This window comes from Microcebus murinus, chromosome X, assembly GCF_040939455.1.
Source record: "Microcebus murinus isolate Inina chromosome X, M.murinus_Inina_mat1.0, whole genome shotgun sequence".
Lineage (NCBI taxonomy): Eukaryota > Metazoa > Chordata > Mammalia > Primates > Cheirogaleidae > Microcebus > Microcebus murinus.
This window is the reverse complement of record NC_134136.1, coordinates 67,772,064-67,791,153: the sequence shown is the minus strand read 5'-3', so window position 1 is coordinate 67,791,153 and position 19,090 is coordinate 67,772,064. Positions and strand designations below refer to the sequence as shown.

Sequence of the window (19,090 nt, the reverse complement as noted above, 5' to 3'; positions counted from 1 at the left end):
CCCAACCTTCTTTCCTTCTCTTACTCCTTCACAAGGGTCAACTTGCATCATGATCTTACAGCTCTGCCAGCTTCCTCTGGCAATCTTCACATTTTCCTTTATAGTCATTCTTCCTAATAACTCTCTTGCATGTCTAATCCCATCTTGCCATTTGCTTCTTGGGGGCTTCTAGGGGGCTGGTGCTCCTCTTTGGGGGTGTGTTGCTTCTTGGGGACCTGAAACAGCACAAATGATACCAAGAGTTGTCTGAGAAAAAAACAAGCAGTAAGATGGGGATTTTGGACTGACTCACTCACTGTGTGTGGAGAGAGAAGACACCATCCTGGTTGGTAAATGGAACATGGATAGTCTCTGGCACAAGATGGTGGTTCAATTGCTAAACATTTCCCCAGTGCTGACCCAGGTAATGTCCTAATGAAGGGGAATGTTGCTGTAGGTGTGATGGTTCAAGCATTTGTGAGGTATGATAATAATGCCTAAAAAATGAGAAGAGTTGGTTGGTTACTGATAAGTTAAACTAATATCTTGAAGAGGGATAATGAGAAATTGTGGGCCTCTAATAAGCAGTTAGTAACTTTTTTTATTATTATTATTGAGACAGAGTCTCACTCTGTTACCCAGGCTAGAGTGCCGTGGCGTCAGCCTAGCTCACAGCAACCTCAAACTTCTGGGCTCAAGCAATCCTACTGTCTCAGCCTCCTGAGTAGCTGGGACTACAGGCATGCACCACCATGCTCGGCTAATTTTTTCTATGTATTTTCAGTTGTCCAGCTAATTTCTTTCTATTTTTATTAGAGATGGGGTCTCGCTCTTGCTCAGGCTGGTCTTGAACTCCTGAGCTCAAACCATCCACCTGCCTCGGCCTCCCAGAGTGCTAGGATTACAGGTATGAGCCACTGCTCTGGCCCAGCAGTTAATATCTAAGTGTGAGAATGGCTGGTGGTAGCTCACAAAGAGGCTCTTATCTCCTGCAGTGAAGAGCAAACACAACTAAAGACCCAATTGTTGAAGTTGTTGAGTAAGAGATATTTGAATGCTCATCCCAGGCAAGATCAGCTATGCAAAAGCTAGGATACTAAGGAAGGAAACCTGGGACACTGAACTATGCAGTGGGAATGTCTAAATGAAGTACCAGAAGATATTGGCTCTGCAGCCCCTGTCCCCCTCTCCAACATACCTTGAACACCCTGGGATTGCAAAGGTAGCCCATTGTGTCTAGTAAGTACAAGTGCATCTGCTGTACTTAGAAGGTGCTGCATAGGCTTCTCCCTTAGGAGAAAACAGATGCCCCATTAAGGAGCTGCCTTCACTTCCTCTCCCAACTACCAGACCAATAACTAAGGTTAAATCCCAGCATAACCCAGATAATGATGTGCTAGGCCTAATAAATGAAGAAAGTGACTAAATACTAAAATAACTATAAAAATTTAGCCTGCATGTATCTGCAGGATCTAGGGGATTTATGAGAGTATTCCTGGGATTGTATTTTGAGACTGTTTGTTCCAGGGAGCTGAAATGTAAGACTGTATAATCAAGAGTTAATTCAGGAGCAGTCTCGAAGCCTGCCTCACGGAGAAGATGGTGGTCGCAGTGAGAACTTTGCAGGAGCAGCTAGAAAAGGCCAAAGAGAGCCTAAAGAACGTGAATGAGAATATTCGCAAGCTCACCGGGCGAGATCCGAATGACGTGAGGCCCATCCAAGCCAGATTGCTGGCCCTTTCTGGTCCTGGAGGAGGTAGAGGATGTGGTAGTTTATTGCTGAGGCGTGGATTCTCAGATAGTGGAGGAGGACCCCCAGCCAAACAGAGAGACCTTGAAGGGGCAGTCAGTAGGCTGGGCGGGGAGCGTCGGACAAGAAGAGAATCACGCCAAGAAAGCGACCCAGAGGATGATGATGTTAAAAAGCCAGCGTTGCAGTCTTCAGTTGTAGCTACCTCCAAAGAACGCACACGTAGAGACCTTATCCAGGATCAAAATATGGATGAAAAGGGAAAGCAAAGGAACCGGCGAATATTTGGCTTGTTGATGGGTACTCTTCAAAAATTTAAACAAGAATCTACTGTCGCTAATGAAAGGCAAAAGAGGCGCCAGGAAATTGAGCAAAAACTTGAAGTTCAGGCAGAAGAAGAGAGAAAGCAGGTTGAAAATGAGAGGAGAGAGCTGTTTGAAGAGAGGCGTGCTAAACAGACAGAACTGCGGCTTTTAGAACAGAAAGTTGAGCTTGCACAGCTGCAAGAAGAATGGAATGAGCATAATGCCAAGATAATTAAATATATAAGAACTAAGACTAAGCCCCATTTGTTCTATATTCCTGGAAGGATGTGTCCTGCTACCCAAAAACTAATAGAAGAGTCACAGAGAAAAATGAATGCTGGCCGGGCGCTGTGGCTCACGCCTGTAATCCTAGCTCTTGGGAGGCCGAGGCGGGCGGATTGCTCAAGGTCAGGAGTTCAAAACCAGCCTGAGCAAGAGCGAGACCCCGTCTCTACTATAAATAGAAAGAAATTAATTGGCCAACTGATATATATATATATATATATATAAAATTAGCCGGGCATGGTGGCGCATGCCTGTAGTCCCAGCTACTCGGGAGGCTGAGGCAGCAGGATCACTGGAGCCCAGGAGTGTGAGGTTGCTGTGAGCTAGGCTGACGCCACGGCACTCACTCTACCCTGGGCAACAAAGCGAGACTCTGTCTCAAAAAAAAAAAAAAAAAAAAAAATGAATGCTTTATTTGAAGGTAGACGCCTCTAATTTGCAGAACAAATAAATAAAATGGAGGCTAGGCCTAGAAGACAATCAATGAAGGAAAAAGAGCATCAGGTGGTGCGTAATGAAGAACAGAAGGCGGAGCAAGAAGAGGGTAAGGTGGCTCAGCGAGAGGAAGAGTTGGAGGAGACAGGTAATCAGCACAATGATGTAGAAATAGAGGAAGCAGGAGAGGAAGAGGAAAAGGAAGTAGGTATTGTTCATAGTGATGCAGAGAAAGAACAGGAGGAGGAGGAACAAAAACAGGAAATGGAGTTTAAGATGGAGGAGGAAACTGAGGTCAGGGAAAGTGAGAAGCACCAGGATAGTCAGCCTGAAGAAGTTATGGATGTATTAGAGATGGTTGGGAATGTCCAAAACGTAATTGTTGAACAGGAGACGATGGAAACTAATCAAGTTGAAAGTATAGAACCTTAAGAAAATGAAACTAGCAAAGAATTAGAGCCAGAGATGGAATTTGAAATTGAGAAAGATAAAGAATGTAAATCTCTGTCTCCTGGGAAAGACAATGTTAGTGCTCTAGACATGGAAAAGGAGTCTGAGGAAAAAGAAGAAAAAGAATCTGAACCCCAACCTGAGCCTCTGGCTCAGCCTCAGCTCTTGCCACAACCTCAACTTCAGCCTCAACCTCAGCCTCAGCCTCAGTCTCAGTCTCAGCCCCAGCCCCAATCTCAATCTCAATCTCAGTCCCATCCTCCATCTCAGTCCCAGTCCCAGCCAGTACTCCAATCCCAGCTTCCCTCTCAGCCTGAGACTTTGCCATTAGCTGTTTTACAGCCACCACCCCAGGTGATTCAGGAGCAAGGGCATTTACTACCTGAGAGGAAGGAGTTTCCTGTAGAGTCTGTAAAACTCACTGAAATGCCAGTAGAGTCGGTCTTGACAGTACATGCAGAGAGCAAGAGCAAAACCAAAACTAGGAGCAGAAGTAGAGGTCGAGCTAGAAATAAAACAAGCAAGAGTAGAAGTCGAAGCAGTAGCAGTAGTAGTTCTAGTAGCAGTTCTACCAGTAGTAGCAGTGGAAGCAGTTCCAGTAGTGGCAGTAGTAGCAGTCGAAGTACTTCCAGTAGTAGTTCCAGTACAAGTGGCAGCAGCAGCAGAGACAGTAGCAGCAGCACTAGTAGTAGTAGTGAGAGTAGAAGTTGGAGCAGGGGCCGGGGACATAATAGAGATAGAAAGCACAGAAGGAGCGTGGATCGGAAGAGAAGGGATACTTCAGGACTAGAAAGAAGTCACAAATCTTCAAAAGGTGGTAGTAGTAGAGATACAAAAGGATCAAAGGATAAGAATTCTCGGTCCGACAGAAAGAGGTCTATATCAGAGAGTAGTCGATCAGGCAAAAGATCTTCAAGAAGTGCCGGGCGCTGTGGCTCACGCCTGTAATCCTAGCTCTTGGGAGGCCGAGGCGGGCGGATTGCTCAAGGTCAGGAGTTCAAAACCAGCCTGAGCAAGAGCGAGACCCCGTCTCTACTATAAATAGAAAGAAATTAATTGGCCTAACTGATATATATATAAAAAATTAGCCGGGCATGGTGGCGCATGCCTGTAGTCCCAGCTACTCGGGAGGCTGAGGCAGAAGGATCACTCAAGCCCAGGAGTTTGACGTTGCTGTGAGCTAGGCTGACGCCACGGCACTCACTCTAGCCTGGACAACAAAGTGAGACTCTGTCTCAAAAAAAAAAAAAAAAAAAAAAAAAAAAAAAAAAAAAGATCTTCAAGAAGTGAAAGAGACCGAAAATCAGACAGGAAAGACAAAAGGCGTTAATGGAAGAAGTCAGGCTTTCTTAGCCTATTCTTTGCAGCAGAAGATTTCTTGATGAGTAAAAGGATTACTTTTCCTTGTAAGGAGGATGCTGCCTTAAGAATTGCATGTTGTAAAAAATCTTTTGGAAAATACAGACTGTTTGTTTACCAGACATTCTTGTACTTTTTGCATAATTTTGTAAGAGTTATTTATCAAAATTATGTGAGGTTCCAAAATATGTAAAAATAATAATAATAAAAAAAGATTAACATCCCTTGTCATCTTTTTTAAATATCCTATACTCTTCAGTAAGAATCTGTATATTTTAATAGGCAAATCTTTAAGTCTGTTCCCTTCTAATTCTGTATCATACATTGCTTTTGTAGAAATAAATGTGCATTTCTTTCAAAAAAAAAAAAGAGTTAATTCATAAGGGAGGACTTTCTTAAGACATGGGATTTAACATCCTAGTGCGAATCTCATGAGTTTAGGCACATATGGTACTGGGAGTATCTTGGAAACCTGGAAAAATCCATGGCCAATGTTCACTAAGGAGGAAATACTTTATTTGTCCTAGCATATGGTAGAGGAAGGAATAAAGGGGCTGCAGGAGGAAAGCAGGAACATGGTAATGATAAAGTGAGAAACTCAGCAAACCCTCTCCCCAAAGGCAACAATAAAACTGAACACAATTGACAAAAATAGCTATTTTATGACTCTATCAATTGACCAGAGGCATACCACAGATTGAAAAGGATTTACAGAAGAAAAATTACTGAACATTGGTAAGAACAGAGAAGTTCTTTGGTGTTGACCTCCTATCCCCTTCCCCCATTATACATCACCGTAATTCTACCAGAGCAGGACAAAATATGAAAAGCAGCAGCTCTACTGCCAGAGGATACTAACATGATTTGGAGAAGATTGATAAAAAGCACCAAACCCAAGAGCATTGTCAAAATAATAGTTCATAGTGTCAAAAAATCAGAGAAGGCCAATATCACAGCTGCTTGAGGCTACAATATTGCTTGGGGCAAGCAATACAACAGCCAGAAATTTAACAGGGAAGCAAGACAGCCATAGTGGGCATTGATAAACTAAGCTACCAGATATCTCTGGTGTTCTGGAAGGCTGAACACCTATATAAGACTGCTTGCACTCAGAAGAGATGAGAGAAGATCCCAAAGACCTACTGATAGACCTTTTTGAATCTAAGGCCTTGCACATATGCAGAGAAGACAGGAAAAGACCCAGCAGAAAGTAAAAGCTGGGGTAGACTTGTGAATTTTCTGCACTTTGAAAGCAATCCCCATAGATCTATTTGCAAGGGTGGAAGGTTTACTGGCTCAAGTTATTTAAGTAAAACTTCTGAATAATCACTGGCTGACTATGGTGCATATTGATCCAGTAATAGCTACTAGAAAGCCAGGCCTAAAATGATTGTAAAACAAGAATTTAGAAAAGGAGTGGAGTAGAAACATTGCAAAGAAGACAATCTCTTAAATAATTGGTTCAAGCAAGTTACTAAATAAACCAAAAAAATAGAAATAAGAGAAATCAACATTTTCCAAGGGAGGTGGGATGAGAATTCAGATTTGCTATAATATCTTATTCTAAAATGTCTAGTTTTCAACAAAATCTTACAGAACATAGAAAATAAATAAATAAGAGTTTTCCATAAACAGGAATAAAAGCAGTCCATAGAAAGTGTCTCTATGGGGTGAGAAGTTCGACAAAGCTTCAAAACCACTATTATAAATATTTTATAAATAATTAAAAAGAAGCACTGTTTAAAGAATTAATGAAAATATGATAATTGCTTATCAGATTAAAAATATCAATAAACTAGATATAGAAATACCATTTGACCCAGCAATAGCATTGTTGGGCATCTACCCGAAAGAGCATAAGACATTCTACTATAAAGACATCTGCACCCGAATGTTTATGGCAGCACAATTCACTATTGCAAGATCATGGAAACAACCCAAGTGTCTGTCAATTCACGAGTGGATAACTAAAATTTGGTATATGCTCACAATGGAATACTATTCAATTCTAATAAATGACAGTGAATTAGCACCATTTATGCTATCCTGCATTAAGCTTAAACCCATTATTCAAAGTGAGGTGACACAAGATCAAGAAAACAGGCTCCACATCTACTGGCCATCAAATTGGTACTGACTGATTAAAACTATGATGCTCAAATGGGGATAGTGCCCACTAGGGTTTAGGGGGGGGAGATACACATCTTAGGGTTGTGGTGAGCATAGTGGAGGGGGGAGAGGGAATACATCTAAACCTTCCAAAGGAAAGGCTAAGATATACAATGTAAACCAAAGGTCAAAAAAAGGGAAAAAACAAACAGACAAACAAACAAACTTTTATCAGGTGGTGGGCAAATGGGAAGGGGGAGGAGGGGAAGAATTTACACTTACAAAATAGGTACAATGCGCACCTCCTGAGAGTAGGACATGCTTGATGTTTTGGTACGGTGGGGGGGCGGGGCGTTGTGGGGAGGAATGGCAGGGGCAATATATGTAACCCTAACAATATTTGTACCCCCATAATATGAAAAAATAAAAAAATAAAAATAAATAAAAAATAAAAATATCGATAAAGAGATAGACATTTTTAAAAGAACCAAGTTGCAAAATACAATAACTAAAGTAATTTACTAGAGGTATTCAACAGCAGATTTGACATTCAGAAGAAAGAATCAGCAAATATAAAGGTAGATCAATAGAGATTATCAAATCTGAAAAACAGAAATAAGAAGAATGGAGAAAAAACAACAGAACCTTAGAGACTAATCACTATCAAGCATACCAAAATAGGCATAAAGAGAATCTCAGAAGGAAAAGAGAAATAGGAAGAAAATATATAAAGAAATAATGCCCGAAATTTTCAATATTGATGAAAAACATTAATCTAGATGTCCAAAAATCTCAACAATCTCTAAGAGGGATTAACACAGAGATCCACACCTAAAAAATCCATAATTGAAGAGTTAAAAGCATTAAAACATTTAAAAAGAAACCTCATCATGTAAAAGATAAATTCAATGTGAATAACAGTTGAATTCTCATCAAAAACAATGAAGGGTGGGAGCAGCCAAGATGACCGACTAGAGACATAGTTTGTTGGGTCTTCCTGAAATGTAGTGTATTTGACTGAGAAGAACCAAGAGTGGTTACAGCCCAGGTGTGGATTACAGGGATAAATAACAGAGAAGTCCAGGGACCCAACCAAGAAAAATGGTGAAGCTGAGAATAAGAACATAGAGATGAAAGACAGCAGTGTGGACCAAATCCAGAGAGTCTTAGAGCCTGGTAAAAGGGTAAGGGTGGCTTCTCCTCCCTTACCTATGTGCCTTGGGTAAAAAGTGGGACACGGGACATATTGGAGGTGCTTCTACCCTCCACAAGCCCAGGGATGATGGCTGAATGGGAATGGTAGGATAAATCAGTAAACACCAAGAATTCAGGTGCTAAAAAGGGACACTACATGGGAGAGTGCCAAGAGAAACCAGAGTGCCGCCTTTCTTACACCTAGACACTTCCTCCTCTGCACCTCCTCTAATCATGGTATCAGAGAGGGTGATTTTAACTCAGGACAACAGGTAGCCCCAGCCTCTTCTTCCCTATTGCAACCGCAAGAATACTCTGAACCAAAAAAAGCACAAGAAAAGCTACTGCTTTATGGTGGGTGCACATTCCCAGCAGAGCCTGCCACAGAGTGGGGCCACCGCAATTTGCAAGCTTCCTAGCCACCGCTATTTCATGGGATTGTGTACTGGCAGCTTAGACAGGAGGGCTGCACCTGGTGCCCCCTGGACATGAGAGCAAAGCAGGGAGATGCAGGGGAGAGACCTCAGTTCTGGACTTCGATGGCAAAGAAGCCCTCATGGACATATCCAAAAGGAGAGTATGGAGGGGGACTGGGGAATGGGGATCTGTAAGCATGCCCATCCTCCAACTCCAGTGGAGAACCACCATATTGGATAGGGGTGCAGGTCTCAGAGTGAATTAGCCTAGCCCCTGGGTCCCATGACAATCAAATGCCCCAGGCAAACTGGCTGAATGGGAGCAGGAACCCCTTCCCTCACTCATTACAATAGGGAGTGCAGCTTGAGCCAAGAAACTCACAAGTGGCTGCTTCTCCCTGGGAGGGGCATAGCAATGTCAGAGGCCCCTGCAGACAGAGAGGCCTAACTCTTCTCTTTGAGGTATCTGGTGCAACAGGCATTCACAATTGGGGATCCCCTCCCTGCCAGCACCCCACAGAGATGCACGCTAGTGCATCAGACACACAGACTAAAGGGTAGCTCCAGGGCAGGTCTTGGGCAGTAAGAAAACCCATGTGGACTGTTCTGATTTGAGATTGCTGTGGAGTTTCAGGGAGTGAATAGGGGGGCACTTGCCCCACAGAGAAATTGCACTAGTGAACAAGGGTGGAAAAAGCCTATTCCAGGGCCTTAGCACTCAAGTAATTAGACCACTCCCTCAGGAATAGCCTTCCTGGCATGGAGAGATTGCCCTGAACTTGATACCAGCAACTCCCCCTAGCGACTGTATAAGCAACCTCTGAGCTCCATGGAGGCTTTGCAAGCCTCTCAGGTTCTCAAAATCCAACCACAATTTGTCTTGCTCCTCCCCACACTTCAGGGGCAGTAGAGATCAAGCAACCACCTGGGAGCTACAAAGTCCCTCCTAAATCTTGGGGACATTTGTGTAGCCTACCTGGGAGATAAGAGCTCACTACAAGCACATAATACCATCTTGGCATCTGGCTCTTCTAGGCAAATTTCAATCAATGATGGGGGAACAATCTCATAACTAAGCATAGAGCCTTCCAACCGAAGCAAACAGGGAACAGCTGACTCACAATCACAATACCACTTACCACTTCTGAGATTAAGCTGGGGGACCTAAATGATCACACATTGTTGGAAAGAGGTGAAGACAGCAGGTCACAGGTAACCCAGGAAACCTGCTAGAATACACCATAGGTGACTTAAGACCAGCACCCCTATCCCTGGCATGCTCAGGAAACAATCTTTAGGGACCTGGAGACAGGCCTGTAAGCTAGGCCCATAAGCCAGGCCTAGTGTACCCAGGTCTAGACCAAGAGGCCAAAAGAGAAGGAACCAACAAAAGAACTCCAGAAACATAAAAAATCAGAGCAAAAGAACACCCCAAAAAGAAAACTCCTTACCAATGGATACCAACCACAGTGACAAGATAAAAATGACAGATGAAGAATTTCAAATATGAATTGTTAGGATGCTGAATGAAATACCACAAAAAATAGAAGCCCAACACAAAGAAACCACAAAAACAATGCAGGAAATAAATGAAAAATTCACTAAGGAAATTATATTAAAAAATCAAACAAACTTCTAGAAATAAAAAATTCAAAAAAGGAAATATAAAACACAGTGGAGAGCCTTAAGAATAGGATAGATCTGGCAAAAGAAAGAATCTCAGAGCTTGAAGACAACACCTTTGAGTTAAACAAGTCAAGGAGAAAGAAAAGACAAATCAGAGGAACAAACAAAGCCTATAAGAAATATGGGATCATGTAAAGAGGCCTAACATAAGAATAATATGCATTCCTGAGGGTGAAGAAAAATTACACAAGGGTTGGAAAACTTATTTGAGGAAATAATTGAGAAAATTTCCCAGGCCTTGTTAGAAATCTAGGTATCCAGGTACAAGATGCTCAAAGGACTCCTGGGAGATTCACTGCAAGGAGGCAATCACGACGACACACAGTCATTGAACTGGCAAAGGTAAACATGAAAGAGGCACTCCTATGAGCTATAAGATTAAAGCAACAGGTAATTTACAAAATAAAAACCAACAGACTAACTGCAGACTTCTCAACCAATACCTTACAAGCCAAACAATATTGGGACCTCATTCTAAGTCTTCTCAAACAGAATAACGGCCAGCCTAAAATTTTGTATCCTCCAAAACTAAGTTTCTTATATGAGGGAGAATTAAAGACTTTCTAAGACAAACAAGAACTGAGAGAGTTTGTCAAAACCAAATCTGCCCTGCAGAAAGTACTCAGAACTGCATTACACAAGGATCAATGAGATGGACACCTACGAGTGTAAAATCACCCAAAAGCTAAAGGTCAGAACCCAGATACCACAATGACTCAAGAGACAAAGCAAAGAAATAAAGTTCTACTTAACAAGATGAACAAAAATTCACCTTGCTTTTCAATTCTTTCAATAAATGTGAAAGACTAGAATGTCCCACTCAAGAGACTAAGATGACTGAATAAATAAAAAAATACAAACCAAGTATCTGTTGTCTCCAGGAAACACATCTAACCCACAATAACTAATTCAAACTCAGGGTGAAGGAATGAAAAACAATATTCCATGTAAAAGGAAACCAAAAGAAAGCTAGTATAGCCATTCTCATATGAAATAAAATAGACAATAAATCAACAAAAGTTAAGAAAGATAAAGAGAGTCATTATATAATAGTGAAGGGAACAATTCAACAAGAAGACATAACAATCCTAAATATTTATGTACCTAACTCAGGTGTGCCCAGATATGTAAAGCAAACACTGCTTGTTCTAAACAAAATGATAAATACCAGCATCATAATAGCCAGGGCTTTAAATACCCCACTGATAGATCATGACAGATCCTCCAAACAAAAAATAAATAAGTAAATATGGACTTAAATAGGACTGTAGAACAAATGGGCCTAACAGACATTTACAAAATATTCTACACCAAAACTACTGAATATATATTCTTCTCATCAGCTCATGGAACATTCTCTAAATTGATCACATTCTAGGCCACAAAACATGTCTCAACAAATTAAAAAAAATAGAGATTACACCATGTATATTCTCAGACCACAGTGGAATAAAAGTAGAAATCAATTCTAACCAAAACACTCAAGCCTACACAAAGTCACAGAAATTAAACAACCTACTGCTCAAAGATTATTGGGTCCAGGGGGAAATTAAGATGAAAATCAAAAGATTCTTCAAACTAAATGATAGAGGGAAAACAAGTTATCAAAATCTGTGGGATTCAGCAAAAACAGTTCTAAGAAGAAAATTTATAACCTTAAATGCCTACATCCAAAAGGCATAAAGATCACAAATCAGCAATCTAATGAATCATCTCAAGTAATTAGAAAAGGAAGGGAAAACCAATCCCAAACCTAGAAGAAGAAAAGAAATAAAGTCAGAGCAGAACTAAATGAAATCGATAACAAAGGAATTATACAGAAGATTAATGAAATGAAAAGTTAGTTCTTTGAAAGATAAACAAAATAGGCCTCTCACTAGATTAACCAGAAAGAGAAAAGAAAGGACACTAATAAGCTCAATCAGAAATGAAAAAAGAGATATTACAACTGATACCACAGAAATACAAAATATCATCTCTGAATACTATAAAAATCCCTATGCACATAAACTTGAAAATGTTGAGGAAATGGACAAATTCTTGAAAACACGAAACCTCCCTAGGCCTAATCGTGAAGAAAGAGAATTCCTGAACAGACAAATATTAAGTAATGGAATTGAAGCAGCAATAAAATATTTCCCAACAAAAATTCCTAGACCAGGTGATTTCACAGCTGAATTTTACCAGACCTTAAAAGAAGAATTGGTGCCTTTACTGCAGGAATTATTTCATAGCATCAGGAAGGAAGGAATCCTCCCCTACACATTCTATGAAGCCAATATTGCCTTACACCAAAGCCAGGAAAGGACACAACAAATAAAGAAAACTACAGACCAACATATCAGGCTTATGGCTCAGTAGAATCAACATTGTTAAAATATGTATACTACCCAAAGTGATATGCAGATTTAGTGCAATCCCCATTAAAGTGCAGATCTAGAAAAAATAATCGTATACTTTGTATAGAACCAGAAAAGACCCTGAATAGCCAAGGCAATCTTAAAACAAAAAGAACAAATTAGAAGGCATCACTTTACCAGACTTCAAGCTATAGTACAAAGCCATAGTAACCAAAACAGCATTGCACTGATGCAAGAACAGAGACATAGACCAATGGATCAGAACAGAGAACCCAGATATAAAAGCATCCTCACCATTCCATTTGATCTTCAACAGAGAAAACAAAAACATACACTGGGGAAAATAATCCCTATTCAATAAATGATGCTTGAAAATCTAGATAGTCTCAGACAGCCCCACCCCCACACAAAGACTTTCTGGCTGAGCGGGACCATTCCAGCCCCACCCTGACAGCTTTTTCTGGAAGCAGAGAACAGAACTTTGACCTCTGATAATTGAATTGGTGGTGCCTGAGGGCAGGCTTACACAACGAAGCTCCCCCAGAACAAGAGCTGATAACAGAACACAAAATCAACAGCATAGCCTGTTCCTCCAAGCAAGCGCCACCTACTGACAGGGACAGCATCCTGTACAGCCTTTTCACGGCACCCACTGACTCTATAAACAGGGAGTGGTCGAATCACACCGACAGACACCACCTAACAGCTCAGAAAATAAACAAGGTGTGTGAATACCCAAACAAAAACCTAAAGGAAAGAAACAACAATGGATCGACATGGGAAGAAATCAGCGAAAGAACTCAGGAAATATGAAGAACCAAATGAAAAACACACCCCCAAAGAGGAGAACCAGCCCCCTAGAAATGGACACCAACCCAAATCAGGCAACCAATCTGACAGAAGAGGAATTTCGTATGTGGATCATAAGAACACTCACCGAGCTGCAACAACCACTCAATAACCAACACAAAGAAACCACAAAAAACCTCCAGGATATGGAACAAAGGTTCACTAAAGAGATTGACACAGTGAAGAAAACTTTAACCGAAGTCCTGGAGAAGAAGAATCAACTCAGGGAATTACAAAATACTGTGGAAAGTCTCAAGAACAGGGTAGATCAAACAGAAGAAAGAATCTCAGAGATTGAAGATAACACCTTCCAATTAAATAAATCATTCACAGAGATAGAGCAGAGATACAAGAGAAAAGAGCAAAGCCTACAAGAGCTGTGGAATTATGTGAAAAAACCTAACATGAGGGTCATAGGGTTAGCAGAAGGGGAAGAAGACAACACTCAAGGGCTGGACACGCTTTTTAAGATATAATGGAGGAAAATTTCCCAGGCCTTGCTCAAAATCTCGATATACAAGTTAAAGAAGCTCAGAGGACCCCTGGGAGATTCAATGCAAACAGGAAGACATCATGACATGCAGTCATCAGACTGAACAAAATATCAACTAAAGAGGCCCTTCTAAGAGCTGTAATAAGAAAGAAGCAAGTAACATACAAGGGAAAGCCAATACGAATAACACCAGACTTCTCTAATGAGACTTTACAAGCAAGGAGAGACTGGGGCCCCATTCTCACTCTTCTGAAACAGAACAATGCCCAGCCTAGAATCTTATTCCCTGAAAAACTAAGCTTCGTATATGAAGTAGAAATAAAGACATTCTCAGACAAGCAAAGTCTCAGAGAATTCACCAAGACAAGACCAGCCCTACAAGAAGTACTCAAAACAGTGTTATGCACGGAGCACCATAATAAAAACTCATGAATATAAAAACAACCAAAACCCAAAGATTAAGGGCCAGATAATACAATGGCTCAAGACAGAAATCAAAGCAACAACATCCAACCCAACAGAATGAACTGTAATCTACCTTACCTATCAGTTCTCTCAATAAATGTAAATGGCTTAAACTCTCCACTCAAGAGACATAGGCTGGCTGAATGGATAAGAAAATACAGGCCAAGTCTATGCTGTCTTCAGGAAACACATCTAACCTGCAAGGATGCATATAGACTAAAAGTAAAAGGGTGGAGATCAGTATTCCAGGGAAGTGGAAGCCAAAAGAAGGCTGGCGTGGCAGTTCTAATTCAGACAATTTAGTTTTTAAATCAACAAAAGTAGTGAAAGACAAAGAGGGTCATTATATAATGGTGAAGGACACAGCCCAACAAGAAGAGATAACAATTTTAAATATATATGCACCCAACTTAGGTGCACCCAGTTTCATAAAGCAAACCTTACTTGATCTAAGCAAATGGATTAATAGCAACTCCATAATCACCGGAGATTTCAACACCCCACTGACGGCACAAGACAGATCCTCCAAACAGAAAATTAATAAAGAAATGATGAACTTAAATGAAACCCTGGAACAATTGATTCTCACTGACATCTATAGGACATTCTATCCAAAATCCACTGAATATACGTTCTTCTCATCAGCTCACAGGACATTCTCTAAGATTGACCATATCCTAGGACACAAAGTAGATCTCAAGAAATTTAAAAAAATAGAAATCATACCATGTCTGGTGCCACGTCCGCTACAGGCTCACCGCTGGCTGGCGGCAGCCATCTCTGGGCTGGTGTCCGCAGGTCTCTCCACCCATTGGGGAGCCCACCAGGAGTCCCAAATGCAGGGGAGTGGAAACAGCAAATCCACCTACCCTTGCCGCTGGTCTCCGGACTGCTCCGGTGGTCTCAGCCTCCAGTTCTCCTCTGCAGCCTCCTCCCGTGGAGTCTCCCAGGGTCTCAGGTACCCCTTCTTCCGGCCCTCGTCTGCTGTATGCTCTTCTTCTTGTTTCTTTTTTTCTAATTTCTGCTAGAATGTGTCTTTTCTGCAGAGACACTCTGTCTGGCGGTGTTTCTCATCCGCCATCTTGACCCTCCTCTCTGATTTCCATCTTGATTTCCTCATTTATGAAGTGATCATTCAGCAGATTATTGTTTAGGTTTCATGACTTTGTGTAGAAATGAGGATTTCTGTTAGGATTGATTTCTACATTCATTCCATTGTGGTCTGAAAAGATACATGGTATAATTTCTATTTTTTTAAATTGTTTGAGATGTTCTTTGTGTCCTGATATGGGATATGGTCAATTTTAGAGAATGACCCATGAGCTGATGAGAAGAACATATATTCAGTGGTTTGAGGGTAGAATGTCCTGTAGTTGTCAGTCTGGCCCATTTGTTCTAGGGTTCTGTTTAAGTCCATTATTTTTTTGTTGATTTTCTGTTTGGAGGATCTCTCCTGTGCTGTCAGCGGTGTGTTGAAGTCTCCAACTATTATGGTGTTGTTGTTTATCCATTTGTTTAGATCCAGTAGGGTTTGAAATATGAATCTGGGTGCAGCAAGGTTAGGTGCATATATGTTTAGAATTGTTACCTCTTCTTGTTGAACTGTACTCTTCAACATTATATAATGACCTTATTTATCTTTTATTATTACTTTTATTGATTTAAAAACTAAGTTATCTGTAATCAGCACCACCACTCCAGCTTTCTTTTGGCTTCTGTTGGCTTAAAATATTGTTCTCCACCCCTTTACCTTTAGTCTAATTGCATCCTTGCAGGTTACATGTGTCCTGGAGGCAGCAGATACTTGGCTTGTGTTTTTTAACCCATTCAGCCAGCCTATGTCTCTTGAGTTGGGAGTTCAAGCCATACACATTTATTGAGATAACTGATAGGTGGGGCAGATTTCTGTTCATTATGTTGGGTTGAACTTCATTGCTTTGTTTTCTCTCTTGAGCCATTGTAGTATCTGGGCTTTGATCTTTAGCTTTGAGTAGATTTCCATTCGTGAGTGTTTATTTTTCTGATCTGTGGGTAACACTGTTTTGAGTACTTCTTGTAGGGCTGGTCTTGTCTTGGTGAATTCCCTCAGTCTTTCCTTATCTTAGAATGTCATGATTTCTCCTTCATATACAAAACTTAGTTTTGCAGGGAATATGATTCTAGGCTGGGCATTGTTTTATTTCAGAATTGTGAGAATGTGGTCCCGTCTCTTCTTACTTGTAAAGTCTCAGTAGAGAAGTCTGGTGTTATTCGAATTGGCTTTCCCTTGTATGTTACTTGCTTCTTTTGTCTTACAGCTCTTAGTAAGGCCTCTTTAGTTGATATTTTGGTCAGTCTGATGACTGCATGCCGTGATGTCTTCCTGTTTGCATTGAATCTCCCAGGGGTCCTCTGAGCTTCTTGAACTTGTATATCGAGATTTTGAGCAAGGCCTGGGAAATTTTCCTCCATTATATCTTCAAATAGCTTGTCCAGCCCATGAGTGTTGTCTTCTTCCCCTTCTGGTAACCCTATGACCCTCATGTTAAGTTTCTTCACATAATCCCACATCTCTTTTAGTGTTTGCTCTTTACTCTGGTTTCTCTGCTCTATCTCTGTGACTGATTTATTTAATTGGAAGGTGTTATCTTCAATCTCTGAGATTCTTTCTTCTGTTTGGTCTACCCTGTTCTCGGGGCTTTTCATTGTATTTTGTAGCTCCCTGAATTGATTCTTCATTTCCAGGGGTTCAGTTAAATTTTTCTTCATTGTGTTGATTTTTTTAGTGAACGTTTTTTCCCGGTCCTGGAGGCTTTTTGTGGTTTCTTTGTGTTGGTTATGGAGTTGTTCTTGCAGGTTGGTGAATTTTCTTATGATCCACATTTGAAATTCCTCTTCTGTCATTTTGGTTGCCTGATTTGGGTTGGTGTCCATTTTAAGGGGCTGGTGCTCCTCTTTGGGGGTGTGGTTTCTGTTTGGTTCTTCATATTTCCAGAGTTCCTTCGCTGATTTCTTCCCATGTCAATCCATTGTTGTTTCTTTCCTTTATGTTTTTGTTTGGGTATTCACATGCCTTGTTTAGTTTCTAAGCTGGTAGTTGGTGTCTGTGGGTGAAATTGGACCACTCCCTGTATGATGAATCAGTAGGTACCATCAAAAGGGTGTACAGAATATCCTCCCTGTCAGGAGGTGGAGCTTGCTTGGAGGAACAGGCTATGCTGTTGTTTTTGTGTCCTGTAAACAGCTCTTGTTCCTCTGGAGAGGCACTCTAGTGCCTCAGGTGGTGGGTGGAGCCCTGGGACTTCCAGGTGTGTCCTTTTCTCCCCCTCAGTGAGGGCAGGTCTAGGAATGAGTCTGGGCAGAGCTGGGTTTGGTAAGCCTGCCCTCAGGCACGACCAATGCTGTTAGCAGGGATCAAAGTTCTGTTCTCTGCTTTCCGGAAAAGCTGTCAGGGAGGGGCTGGAATGGCTCCACTCAGTCAGACAGTCTGCATGTGGGGCTTGGGGTGTCTGAGGCCTGCAGTCTGGAGAAGGCCTCACTGCTTTCCACCCTCCCCAACTCCGAGGCTACTCCTGGGCATCTGTCAGCAGGCCAGACCTCACGCCACTGGGCCTGCCCTGGCTGTAATGCCAGCCGCGAAGTTCCCTGCACAGGAACGCCACCTGGGCTGGGCGCCCAGCCTCCCTTTGGGAGGAGGGTTGCCCTCTATGACACTGATCTGCCCCTGAAGGCACACACACCTCAGTAGGCTGTCCACGTATATCCCTTCTGTGCCCCGGGCAATGCGAGACCTGGGTGCACGGGATGTGGTCTGCAGGTCTGACCTCTGGGCCCCAGAATTCAAACTATATCCCCACCAGGGAGAGGAGTGCCAGTCCCAGTTCACCCACGGGGAGCCCAAGCTGGGTCTACATTTCTCAGCCTCGGGGTCTGCCCCGTTCTACAGGGAGCTCACAGTCTGAGTTCCCCTCAGTCAGCTGTAGGGCCCCAAAAGGGAAGGTCCTGTTCCCTGGAGGTGCCTCTGGCTGGTGGCTATATTGTCTCTCTTGGCAGCTGAGGATAGGGTCGGGGGAGGGGAGAAGGGGGCATTATGGTGCCTGCCACATGGCTTGGGTCTGTGTACAGGGAAGTGCCCTGCAGGAGTTGGGAGCCTGGTGCTGCGTCTGCTACAGGCTTACCGCCCACTGGCGGTGGCCATCTCTGGGCTGGCATCTGCAGGTCTCTCCACCCGCTGGGGAGCCCACCAGCAGTCTGAGATGCAAGGGAGGGGAAATTTAACCACTCCACCTACCCTTGCCACTGGTCTCCAGCCTGCTCTGGAGGTCTCTGCATCCAGTTCTCTTCCGCAACCTCCTGTCATGGAGTCTCCTGTGGTCTCAGGTACCCCTCCTTCTGACCCTCATCTGATGTATGCTCATCTTCTTGTGTCTTTCTTTTAATTTCTGATAGAAGCTGTCTTTTCTGCAGAGACACTCTGTCTGGTGGTGTTTCTCATCCGCCATTTTAATTCCACCAAATCTTGCTTTTTTCCTAAGTTTTTCTATATATTTTTAGTTGTGCAGCTTATTTATTTCTATTTTTAGTGGAGACAGGATCTCACTCTTGCTCAGCCTGTTCTTGAACTCCTGACCTTGAGCGATCCTCCCGCTTTGGCCTCCCAGGAGCCCAAGTATACTTAACTTGAAACCAAGTGGCCACTAGGTCTCTGAGGAATAGTATCATATCAGGAGCACAAAGTTGGTCTCTGTTGCTGACAGTTTGGACATTGAGAGCCATTAGCTAGTTTGGCCTTGGGAAGTGGGAGTTCATGCTGTTAGGCCCATATGCAACCTCTGTCTTTGCCAATGTGGCCATTCCATTCATGAGCCCATCTTCACAGTTCTGGGCTGGCCAGTGATAATGGATGGCTATTATCAATTGGCCAAGTATTCTTTTTCTAGTTAATAACTGTGGATTTATAGTGACATTTTAAATTA

The 19,090-nt window shown here is 42.1% G+C and overlaps 2 pseudogenes; both read left to right on the top strand.

The window, feature by feature from the left end:
• Window positions 1-1,557: 1,557 nt before the first annotated feature.
• On the top strand, window positions 1,558-4,152 carry LOC105863099 (pinin pseudogene; annotated as a pseudogene).
• Window positions 4,153-7,802: 3,650 nt separating this feature from the next.
• Window positions 7,803-19,090, top strand: part of LOC105863093 (lathosterol oxidase pseudogene) — a 73,621-nt pseudogene continuing 62,333 nt past the window's right edge.